At 36.3% G+C, this 12,775-nt stretch overlaps 1 pseudogene across 1 annotated transcript in view; it reads left to right on the top strand.

Annotated features, from left to right (window-relative positions):
* Positions 1–12,775, top strand: part of LOC149795548 (acidic mammalian chitinase-like) — a 42,873-nt pseudogene that overhangs the window by 11,708 nt on the left and 18,390 nt on the right. The window contains exons 8-9 of the transcript XR_016422044.1: positions 2,884–3,006; positions 4,367–4,646. The product of XR_016422044.1 is annotated as an acidic mammalian chitinase-like (transcript). The remainder of the gene's footprint in view (positions 1–2,883; positions 3,007–4,366; positions 4,647–12,775) is intronic.

The raw sequence follows: 12,775 nt of genomic DNA, 5'->3' as shown, positions 1-12,775 counted from the left end.
ACACGTCTGCGGGCCGGGTGTTGTGCGCACTTGCTCTAGCAGATCTGTCTCCTTACACACCTTATTGCGTGTCTCTCACAGACCATAAACTATACGTCATTTGGACAAATTGTACGAGAGTTCCGTCTTCCCCCGAGTCAAGACCTTTCGCCTGTGGCAAAAACTTACACTACCTGTTCTGCGCTGTAATTCACTTTAAAAACCAATGACATCGCCTGATAAAGACACCGCAAACCGTTAAATTCCCCAATCAAAATTCAGGTCTATCTAACCATCATTAACACACGCCCCTCAAAGTTTTGGAAAAAAAACCCACTGTATTTTGCCTACTTCACTTAGTAAACTGATCTCTGCAAAGTTTCAATTGATGGCAACTATTTCATCCAGTACAAACGCTGTTTCTGCAACATTTGAACCCATGACATTTCGATAAACCAAACCCAATCTTTACCCATTGACACCGGTTTCGTCTGATATAGGTATCATTCTGAATGTCATTAACAATCAGTCATGTTCCTATCTGATATACTAAAGTACTACCATCCTTATATATGCCACGGATTTAGCCCGGTGCCAAATCGTATACATTATATAGAAATTGCTATATGATACAGTGACATGCAAAATTCGCCTCTTTTGTGTTACAGTTACGCCTGCAAAATGTACACTATACATATATATATATATATATATATATATATATATATATATATATATATATATATATATATATATTCAAAATGTTTATTACTTGTCCATAGAGATAACGTTGGACATAGCTGCAGTAAGCAATTTATACTGGTATGACTAATGCCCGAACTCATATGTAATGGTAATCAGTTTCAAACAACATTCATGTTTGATATAAATACATGTTATCATTAAGAAGAAAAAAATAAACCAATGTGTGTTTCCATCTGATGAAAGTGTCAAAATACGTTTGTATAACAATCTCTTTTACGGGAAAACGTCTTTGTTCGATAACTTAACGTCTAGCAAATTAGTCCTTGAATTTTTAATGGAACCAAATAGTCAATGATCATCTGATCTTTTATATAATAATCAGAGACTTTTTGACAGGCGAAATTTCAGCCACTTTTAAAACAGTCGGAATTCAAAACGAACACGAGAAAGATGTACTCCAAGCTGCAAGCAGTTAGTCAATATACGTGTATAGAACGATAGCTACAGGATATTTCTAAGTTTCTTCCTCAATGTAGGTTACAAAGCAGAAAATAAATTATTTTCATTTTTAAATTGCACTTAACCAATAATCCTTGGTTATAAAGTACCCATTATGAAAAATGTGTGTTTATCACGCTTTTGTTATCTGGTACCTTTGTTAGCCGCTTCTTATTTACCGATTACGAATGATGTGTGATTTATCACACTTTTATTAACTAGCGCCTTTCTTGTTATGCCTTTTTTTTCTGAACAACAGCTTTGGGGTTTCAGGTGATAAAAAACTTATAAATGAACTAATTTTCTAAGGTAGACCATACAAATCAACCGCTACCCCCAACTAAACGTTGTAAGAAAGGAACATTATAACAAATTCTGTGTTATACATTGCAATTCGGATTTTAGTCAGGGAAATTAAACTCAGTCGTTCTAACAGTGGATTTTCTGAACGAAATAAACTTGATAATTCACTGGAATGAAATAATGTAAAGACGAGCAAGAAATTGAAAGCATTCTTAGAGGAAAGCATGGCCGCCTCTCTTTGAAGATGAGTGAAGATCAAATCTAATAAGAAGCAAATTCCTTTTTGTTTTAAAATGTGATGTATTACCTTGACTTGAGAAGGAGATTATGTTACTGTTAATATTTTCTGTGCGAATATTAGCAAAACCCATGAAAACATAGTACACTGCTGACATCGTGTGCGAATATTAACCAAACACATGAAAAGATAGTACACTGCTGGCATCTCGCAGGATCCAATAAGTAATCTGCAATTTCAATGTTTTACCTGTTGCCAGTTAATACGCTCGGGCATAAAATAAATTGCTTGCTTCGACGGAATAACATATTGTAGTAAATTTAGAGTATGTGCACTTGGTTGTAGTGCCCCGTTTTAAGCAATTCTTAGATTTGTGTGATTACTTGTTTGATTATTGGAATTCCGCGCCATGGAAATATTCCTGGCCCGAACTAATGAGCTAATGAATAGGAGTAAACGTCACGGAGTGAAGTGTTAGTGTGTTTCCATGATGTCCCGGTTCACTAGTAGTAAATTCCGACCAAAACCGAATGAATGTCCCTGAGTCAAATAGTACATATTAAAATCTAGTGGTATACATTGGTAGCGTGACTGCAAGGACAGTACTTACGGTATTAAACCGGTAAATTGCACAAGAGCATAAATAAAAAGGGACTTGACAGACACCGTTTATGTCGCCATGTAGGCGAATATGGTGCAGTTATGTCAGCGAAATGTGCCTGGAAAGCATACATTGACTGGCCTAACGTGGCGGAGTTAAAATAGTTCCCATTGTTAGGGAGTGCTCATATATGTTCTAAGGCGTGAACGGTTGGTGGTACGGAAACATAATGAAGCCAAAACACGCAGATGTACGGTTGATAGATAGTTGGCAGTTTGGTTTATCTGTGGTCTTGCATTAATTAGAGGAAAATTTAGGTATATAATGGACACGTCGGGCTTTCTAATTAACAACTGAGGTTGTATGGAAGTCTTTGGAAAGTCGGGGTAAACTTATGACTTCTAGTGAGAATCGCGCCAGGGTTTGACAACCGCTCGGTCAAGTAAATACCCGTGTGCGTGTAACAATATGTTTAATCTCTTTGGTGAAAATGCTGAGTTTTTCACCCACTCATCATGACGATCTATGTTAAAAGTTGTTTTTATAATTAATATTACAGGTTTGTGAGATAATTGCCAGAGGCAGGGGAAAACGTTATTGGGATTTGGAACAAATGATCCCCTCCTACGTTCAGGGAACAATGTGGGGTGGGTATGATGACAAGGAAAACTTTACTATTAAGGTAAGGACGAACGACGGTGTATTTTTGTAACTTACACAACTTCAAGTAAAATATATCCGGAGGAAAGATAAGATTGGTAATTCAAAATGTATATATTAGACTAATGTTACGCAGTCAAAGTGTTTTTCCTAGTGTCTCGCAAAGTCCGGAGAGACAAAATAGTAAAGGGTCAATTAAAATCAATGTGTCATCCCATATGCGTGTTCATTCTCATCGTTGGTAGTTTTAATACAGTATATACTCGCTTATAAATCTAGTCAAACTGTAAATAACAAAGATCCTGATCTGGCGTATCACGACGTGCCTGCATATAAGGGTCTATACTGTTTGTTCCACTGATTACTCCATTCAAATTGCACAGAAAAACAGATACGGCGGCGCATTATGCGACGGCTGATAGAGGTCCGTGTAGTTCGCAGTTATGAGCGAGTACAAACAGTATGTCAACGATTTTTTTGTGATTATTTCAAAGTTTATCTGTGGTGGGTCTTTTGCTTTAGATTTCGCATCACTTCAAACAACGGTGTCTTTTTAAAACTTGTTAAAGCTTTCCCTAACTGGTTAAGAGAAATTATTTCACCTTAGGTAATTGTCAGTTACGTCATAGCGAGACGCATGTCCTAACAATATATCACATGTTACGTATGTAACGACCATGTTAGGAAGTATCATTAAGACAGGAAACAATAGAAACATTGTCGAGGTGCAAATGTTTACATTCTGCTTTCATTCTCCTCTCCCACTACCCCAGACGGCGCCGGTGGCCTAGTGGTTAGAGCGTTCGTCTCGGATGCGGAAGGTCGTGGGTTCGAGAACCCGGTCGAGTCATACCAAAGACATAAAAATGTTACTAACAGTTGCCTCGCTTGGCGCTCAGCATTACGAGGTTAGTGTTGGGCCTGGTTGGCCTGGTGTCAAGATAATGTGACTGGGTGGGACATCATGCTAAATGTCTGCGGCATGATGTCCCAGTGCTAAACATCACTAATAAACTGCCACACTGCAGGCATCGTAGCGATATGACTGAATTTTTTTTTTACATCTACGTTAAAAATCCAATTCACACACACACACACACACACACACACACACACAACTCCATCCAGCCCTGGCCTTGAGTTCATAAATTTTCAAGTTTGTAAACGAGCTAAGACGTGAAACTTTGGACTTGTGGATATTAAAACAGTTAACTGAAATCATTTAATGAACTTGTGTTGTACTGTCCGTGCCATTTTTGCAATAGTTTAATATTAGGCTTGAAATAAGAATAATACGAACTAAGCTTTTTTTTTTATAAGGAAAACGTTTCACGCCATATATGTGCCTATCATATCTGGTGTGTTTTCTCATGTCATCACAGCTTAAGTGGATTAAAGAGAACGGTTACGGTGGTGCCATGATTTGGAAACTAGACTTGGATGACTTCACCGGAAATTTCTGTGCTGGACCGCCCTACCCTCTTACTAGCCTACTGAATGAATATCTCGTGAATGATTCTGGATCGACAGCAGAGACAACTACACTTAAAACTACCCGTACGCGTCTTTCCAAGACCACTACGTTTGCAACCAGAAGAACCACCGATCCCGCAATGGGAATGAAAACTAAGAAAACAACTACGACCGCACAGGCCAACACAGGTATTAATTTGCGCATGTAATTGTTTATAATTCAGCCATAAGCATGCATGAAAAACGCTTAACTACGTCATGTGAAATGATGCAGTAGTAAAAGCGTAGTAGCGTTGTCACTCAAAACATAAAGTAGGGCATGCGCAGCGTGGAATTAATTGATAAAGGGTTCAACAAGAAACAAAAAAAAAAACCCATAGCTTTTTGAACGTAGCTTAGTTGTGTATCTATTGCACACTGCTTTATAATCTCATCTATACATCTTTGAGTTAAAAGTACCAGATAATACTTGTTATGGTCTGTACCTTTCATGTCCTCAGATTTCGGAATTCATTTGTAAATTCCACTGTCACGCAGTATGTTCTAAAGAGAAGTGTGTTATTTAATGATGTAACAACACAGACATGCGGTATTTGGAGTAGTCGACTCGATTAAAGTGAATTGTAGTTGTACCCCATTACGGATCTGCTGTATATCTTGTACTCGGTGTACGTAAATCTAAAACATTGAATGCTTTATATATATATATATATATATATATATATATATATATATATATATATATATATATATATATATATAAAGTGAGAAACAAATTTTTAAAAAAATAAAGTGATAAACAAATAAACCGTAGTTGTTGGCTTTCATGATGACTTTTCCTAAGGCAGAGAAACAAATACGCATGGAGATATAAACAAACCACTCTTCTATCAACTAAGAATAGTTGTAAGTGACATGCATGCGGAATGAGTGTATGGTTTCGAGCCATGAACGAGTAGTACCGCCTCACCCCCAATCCCTCCCCCTTTCCCATCGGCGGTCGATGTTCGCGCAATTTATCCTGACGATTTGGTTGATCAATAAATGTGACGTCCAAAAATAATAGGAGCAAAACATCTGAGCTTCCATAGATTTTTCGATAAACTCAATATACGCCAGATCTTAGTCAGTAAATCCATATGAATAAAAAATGTGGATGGATCTATTCATATTTATTCATATTCTATTTTACATTTTAATTCGGTTTTGTTTTTCCATGGTTATCTTTCACGAAATAAAACTGGTATGGTTATTTAGACCGTTGAGGACTGTGTGACATTCTTACCTCCACTCTTCATTTATAACCAGTATTGGTTGATAGAAGTGAGGTTTGTTTACATCTGCCTGGTTTATTAGTTAACTTGTGTATATTTACGCAAAGGTAGTATCGAAAGTCAACATTTACTGGTGCTCTGCAGCTCTATTTTGTTTGACGTATTTTTAATACATATAGGTATTTACATGGAAATGTCAGACTGACCTTTTTCGATTTTTGTGTGTAAACGCCTACTAGTGTCGGTATCAAAGGAGTATTTACATTAAATTTACTCATTATGCGTTAGATGCATTAGATTTACGTATATTATGAATAATGCAGACATAATCTTAAAATTTGGTCGAGTTAACTATCATGTCCTCAGATTCCTGCGATTTGGAAAACCAATAATGGCTTTATTTCATTTAAAATAAAACACTTTATTCTCGTAAGCGCTGAAATGTTTGTATGCATGCACCGAGCATGCAAATCTGGCCATCCTACATTGTGTAATATTTGTATTTCATGTATATAATTGAGGAGGAAATAATCTCAGTGATGACTTACTACAGGTGACAGGAGTGGTAACAAATGGCTGATGATAGTTTCTGGCCCTATATTGACTTCTGAATAAAGACATGTTGGCTTGGGCTGTCACACCCGAACACCAAATAAGATTTTTTTTTTAAAAAAAAAAAAACAATTAAGTGAGTAATTCAAATATAAATTATCCAGTCAGTCATATGCTTACAGTTGGACCACGTACCTTGCTAGTACCTAAGACAACACAGAAAGTATCATCATATCTGGACCATGTTCCGTTTTACTGTACCATGCAGAGGTGTGGTCAAGAACACTCCGACACCTTACTACTGACACATCACCATAATTCGATGTTATTTAAAACCTAACTAGAACCTTAAATGGAGATGATACAATGGTATAATTTTGGTACTTCAAAATCACCGAACCTAATGAAAAGGAGAAATATTCGATACCTACTGCTTAATGCTGTTGGTTTAGGAAGCACCTAGATTGGAGAAGCTTAAAAGCCTGGTTTAGTCCTGAGAGACTATAAAGACCATTCCAATTGATGTGTATCTGCGTTAGGATCACCAAATACACGTTTTCTCTCAGTATATTAAACAGCCATAAACACAAAATTTAAACAGCAACTGAAGCATATAAAGTCTGGATATAAAGAACAATGGCCAAAATTAGATAGAAACACAATGTTGTTTTCAAGCAAATAAAGCCAAGCGAACGAGCAATTTACAGAGAGCAGACTTGTCGTGGTCTACAATCTGACTGATTTAAGCCAATCACTGAGCGATTAACTAGATTTAAGCTATACTCGTATACTATTACACACCAACTTCTCTCTCTCTCTCTCTCTCTCTCTCTCTCTCTCTCTCTCTCTTTAGCTAAGAAAACACCAGGCTACGGACTTTATTCAGAACTTTCTCAGAAAAATTAAGAAGACTTGGACCTTGCACATGAGAAGGGGGAGAGGCAGGGCGGGGACTCTTCACAGACAGATTAAACGTCCAATGTCAATATTTGTACGTTAATAAACTTTGAAAGATGAAAAAGTTTCTTTTGCAGAGATACTGAACGTAATCAGAAAGCAAAAACAAATCTTCACATAAACTAGAAATTACAATGATAGCAACACACTTACTCAGCTCAGTGATGTAATCGTTAGGGTTCTAAAAAATCCGACTAAAATGTATTGCATGCATCATTGAGTACCACGATGGTCACAAAAAATACAGATAAAATTTAGCTCTATAGAGATCATGTACTTCAGACAGTGAAATGCATAAGATGAAGTTATATGCATAACAATGTGCACAAAACAGAGAATGTTGGCATACATATATGCTAATTTCGTGTTCTGTGCATGAAATTTCTTTACATGTTGTAGTTGTGAAAAGTGTGCATGGTGTCAGCACCCAGTTCATTAAAGTAACTTCTATATACCAGAAAAATCATCCGGAACTAGTCTAAACTAAACTCATTTTTAGCTGTGGTTACTTTAGGGAAAATTCATTGTGTCATAATAAGCAATACCAGCTTATGAGAGTGCAAGCAATGAATTACAAAATATTTATATAAAAAAAACTCTGCTTGTTCATTTTACAATTTAACTTTGAAGTCAAAGAAATGAAAACGACCACGAATGTCTAGCACTTACTTTATATGTGCACATCTGAAGTAAGAACAAGCTGTATACTCTATAAACAAAATGACATCCAACAATGAATCATCAAATTAAGGGGCGTTGAAAGTTCTTTTAACAATACGTAAGACATGTAAGGTCGTTTTGAAAAAGCCGAAATGGCCAAGTAGGAAAACCTGATAAATTCTTTTTCTTTAAAAATCAAACCCGAAGCAAAAGTGAAACACTATAGAGCGCAGACTGAATACTGTTACAGGATAGGTTTTATAATAAAGAAACAAAAATTAAAGTCGTTATTTAAGCGAAACCTGAAGCAGTTCACATCACACAGAACGACATTGTGAAGAGCTTGGTCTTATTTAAAAAGGACAACCATTGGGAATATCGTGACACAGTGACAAACATAAACAGCGGCGATATGAGTCGCCATGTGTATGCAAATGAAGCCGCCCACGTCAGTCAGAAAAAAGTCTAGAGGTTCATTGTTCTATGTGTGGTTTGCATAAACAGCCTAGTGAAATTGGCAACACAATAAACTCGAATAGAGGATACATTACTACCATCTAGGAAACAGATCTGCAAAAGAAAATGTGGCCTCTTTCCTTGGGTAGTAAATGGTTTCTTTACTATGTAATATCCCAGAGGGCACATGTTTTGGTACTGAGATAGACATCTTTCTAAGATCTATGGCAAATGTATATTTTTTAGATATCAAGGTTATTACCGGTAGTATATGTTCATCTTCTGCTATTCAAATACATTAGAAATCAGTCCTGTAGTTGATGAACCTATTTCAAATCGTGTTATTGAGACGTGTGAATAAGCTAATTAATCAAGACTTTTCATTAACAAACATCACAAAAATGTTTAGAACCTATTTCGAGTTAAACGCAGACAAGTGGAGATTTTATGGTGGGAACAATCAACAATTGTATGAATTTGTCAATGACTATGAACCAGCTCTGAGCTAAGTCTTAAAATTGGAAATCCATCAGTGTGGTTAAGTACGAATTCAGCTAGATTTAAATATCAGTGTTATGAAGAGAGCAATGCATAATGGAGAGAAGGATGAATACAATTTATAATATAAAATGTCCTATCAATATAAAGAACATAGATGAAATGGATGATGCAGTTAACTTTTATTTGACATTGTATACACCAAAGTTAACATAAAATAAGCGAAAGTAAGGAGTAAATGTTTAATAGAATATAAAACAATCTGTGCATTCAAAACGAAATGAAGATTTGAGATGTACAAAGATTGCTTATTCAATCACAAGGAAAGTTATACGCTAATTTATTTTATCTACTCAGATCATACAGTCACCAAATGTTGAGCATTACTGTGAACAAAATAATTTCGTCAATCTACGATGATACGCGTTTCTTCATTGTCAGCCTAATTACCTCATGGTCACATCAATGCCCTGAATTGAAGAGGAAACTATTACCACATCAAAGGTTAATTTCTGATCTTTTGCGGCTTCAATGTACATGCAAACTTTGGTTCAGTTTGTCTGAAATTGGTGATTTGCATCTAACATGTATAATGTCTCGTTGTCCTTGCTGTAAAGCGTATAATAAATCATGTATTCTCACGGAAATGATGTATCACTGTAATTTCTCAAAATCATCATTCCGATATATCAAAATGTCTTATACTAAAAGCTAGACTAGATTGTCCCAGTCATCAATTAAAAAAAAATAACAACAAACCATTGATTCCTTTTTAAATATCAAATAGTAATTTCAGCTAAAATATTATATTGATTTATCTTCTAGATCTATCACGATCGCCTTTTTTGCCGTTGAATATATGCTTTATATTCTAGTTCTTATTGCAAAGTAATGTTTGGACAGATGACAACTATGTACCATAAACATCTCTGTATGTTCGGTCTTCAAAACATTTAAAGCAATGTTTCCCAGAATTGGTAACGTAACAAATGCTGGTTTTACTGGATTCATTCGAATACATTACTTGACGTTTAAAGAGAATTGATTTAAGCTGATCGTTTTGAACATCTAAATTGAAATAGATATTCATCTTTTGAGCATCGATATTTTCCTATTTTTTGATAGCAAGGTATATACCTTTTTATTATTTGGTTAATTTAATGCCGCTGCTGTGTAATCTGCTATCGTAAGCATTTCTGAGAGCAAATAAATACAGTGCAATAATTGTTAACACGTACTTTGAACATTCCAGTGTATGTTTAATGCTCATAATAGTGTGCTTTTGTTACTCGTTTAAATATGCCCTTGTTTCTCATTTAAGTATGCCCTTGTTGCTCATTATAGTGTACTTTAAGAAACGTCCCTAATATTTTCGCTAATTGTTCATTTTTTAGTTGAGGGGTTAGGGGCTGTGCGCCTACTCCGCCCTCATTGCGAAGACACATATATATCTGTAATATTGACTTATCGTGTATGTAAATAAAGAAAGCTTATTATCGTAGGTAGGGCATCGTAGTTTGGCAGTTACCGTTTTAGTGAAACCATCTCTAGTTGACATAATTTTTGGAATTATGTTCGACATTGGAAGTGAGTAGTTGGTGATATGATAGGGATTGTAGGCCTTGCAAATTGTCGACGTTGGGAATCAGCACGGCTGGTAAGAGGTCAGCAAGACAGCCTAGTTTACCAATTCATCAGACCGAGACAAGTATACTGAACGAAAACATAAAGAGAATGGTAAAACTCAGTATTATAGAAAATGTTAATATTTAACAATATTTGTTGAAATTAGTTTTATTTACCCATTTGGTATTCGCATTGGCAAAGTAAACAACAACAATGTTCTTGAAACTTGTCAATAATATGACCATATGTAATGCCAGCCTTATAATGTGCTGCTCTGGCATCGTAGCCAGAAAATACATACGATCGTGTTCGGTTTCAATACTACAATCGGCTTGAACAGAAAATCACTCTTTATCATTCAAATGTCCTTTTTTATCTGCAAGCTTCGAGCTAGTCGTGTTTTGATGCACGTGCTGGATAGTCATGTTAGGATACACGTGTTAGATAAGCCGTACTATGCTTCCATTGCATAATAGTCATTTGCATGTAACTGGCTTCACCACACATTTAGTATTCAAATAATCTCGATGCTAACGATAGGGAAAATAATACAAATGTTGAAAAGAAGTGCAGAATATTACATTTTTCATGTTTTCAATTGATACCTTTCGGTTATTTTTTTTTTTTTTTTTTTTGCTGTTAGTAGTGAATAGGGGCACCCTAGCCTCAATGGGAATTAGCATTACAGACCCCCCTTGGGCAAACCTAGCCTCAATGGAAATTTAACATGGAGAAAAATCGTGGGCAAACCTAGCCTCAAGGGGAATTGAACATGGAGAAAAATCGTGGGCCACTCTAGCCTCAAGGTTAATTAAACATGGGGAATAAAGTGTGGGTTTATCTAGGGATTTTTTTTTTAAAAAAGGGGTAGGCAATTGAAAAGTCATTCTCTTTTCGAGAAATATGGGTGGCCCTGAAAAGGGCCTTTGGTTTTTCTTCTTCTGCTTCTAATTTCTTCTTTATCTCAACCAACTTCTTATTTTCTCTCCTACACTCTTTCTCTTCTTTTTTTTCCCCTCTTCTTTCTTCTCCTCCTCTTCTTTCTTCCTCTTCTCATTTTCTTCTTCTTTTTCAATTTTTTCATTCCATTTTCTTATCCTTATCCTTTCCTCTTCATCCTCCTTCTCCTCCTTTATCTCTTTCATGACACCACTTATTATGTCCTTTACTTTTCTTAAGTTATTAATCTCCATCTTTACTCGATGGGGACTATAGGAATAGTAGTCTTCATTGAGTCTCACTAACATCTGCTCCATTATTCCTAAATTGTCCAAAACGTCTTGTAATTTTTGCATTTTGTCAAGGTGGTTCGAAGCCATCTTCTTTGTAGAATGGTTTGAACGACGAATACTGTGGGTTCTTATACGAAAAGCGCGGACGTGAAGGAAAACATCCCCTAAAAACATAAAATTGATCTTACCTAGATCATGACCAAACAACGCGCGGACGTGAAGGAAAACATCCCATACTTTCTCATTTCATATAATAAAACCCAAACTATACTCTCCACATACGCTAAGAAACAATAAAGAAACCCATAATCTACTATTCACACAAACATACCTGAGCTCTTACAAACATAAACACACAAACACATACCCTCACTATAAAAAAGAGTCAGTGTTTATATTCACACTACTCTACCTACACACACACACACATTGGCAAATCTATAGTTATTTCTTTTCTAGAGTATTGGGTAGCCCTGAAAAGGGCTGTTGGTTTTTTTTGAACTCCAGATGCACCTATCTAATGATGGCACCTTCCTGGCCTGGCGCCACACACGCATCTTCTTCCCCAGTCTCCTTTCACCTTTCTTCTTGGGAGTGCAGAGGCGGGATGATTGGCTTCAGCACCCCAATCCTCTGTCTCTGGTATCTTGTAAGTCATCCTCTCTCCTATTTTCTTTTCTTCCTCTTCCCTCTCTCTTCTCTCCTCCTCTTCCTTCTTTATTCTTGCCTCTTCTACTATGGCTTCCGCGGATAGTTCATTTACTATGCGCCTGGCATATTCCAGGTGCATCTGGAGTTCTAGCAGTTTCACAATTCTGGTGTTCATTCTTCTGGTGGTGTTGATCAATCAACAAGGGTAGCTAGACTGCAGAGCGAGTTTCAATTTATACTGAAAGCGCGGACGTGATGGAAAACATCCCCTAAAAACATAAAATTGATCTTACCTAGATCATGACCAAAAAACAACGCGCGGACCTAAAAGAAACACTCACTCACTTTTTATGCTACCCATTACTATTCTAAAAAATTTTCATTAATCACTTCAATAGACTATTCACATACG

Source organism: Sinohyriopsis cumingii, chromosome 7, assembly GCF_028554795.1.
Source record: "Sinohyriopsis cumingii isolate HCF-2022 chromosome 7, ASM2855479v2, whole genome shotgun sequence".
Classification (NCBI taxonomy): domain Eukaryota; kingdom Metazoa; phylum Mollusca; class Bivalvia; order Unionida; family Unionidae; genus Sinohyriopsis; species Sinohyriopsis cumingii.
This window is presented reverse-complemented; position numbering and strand designations above follow the sequence as displayed.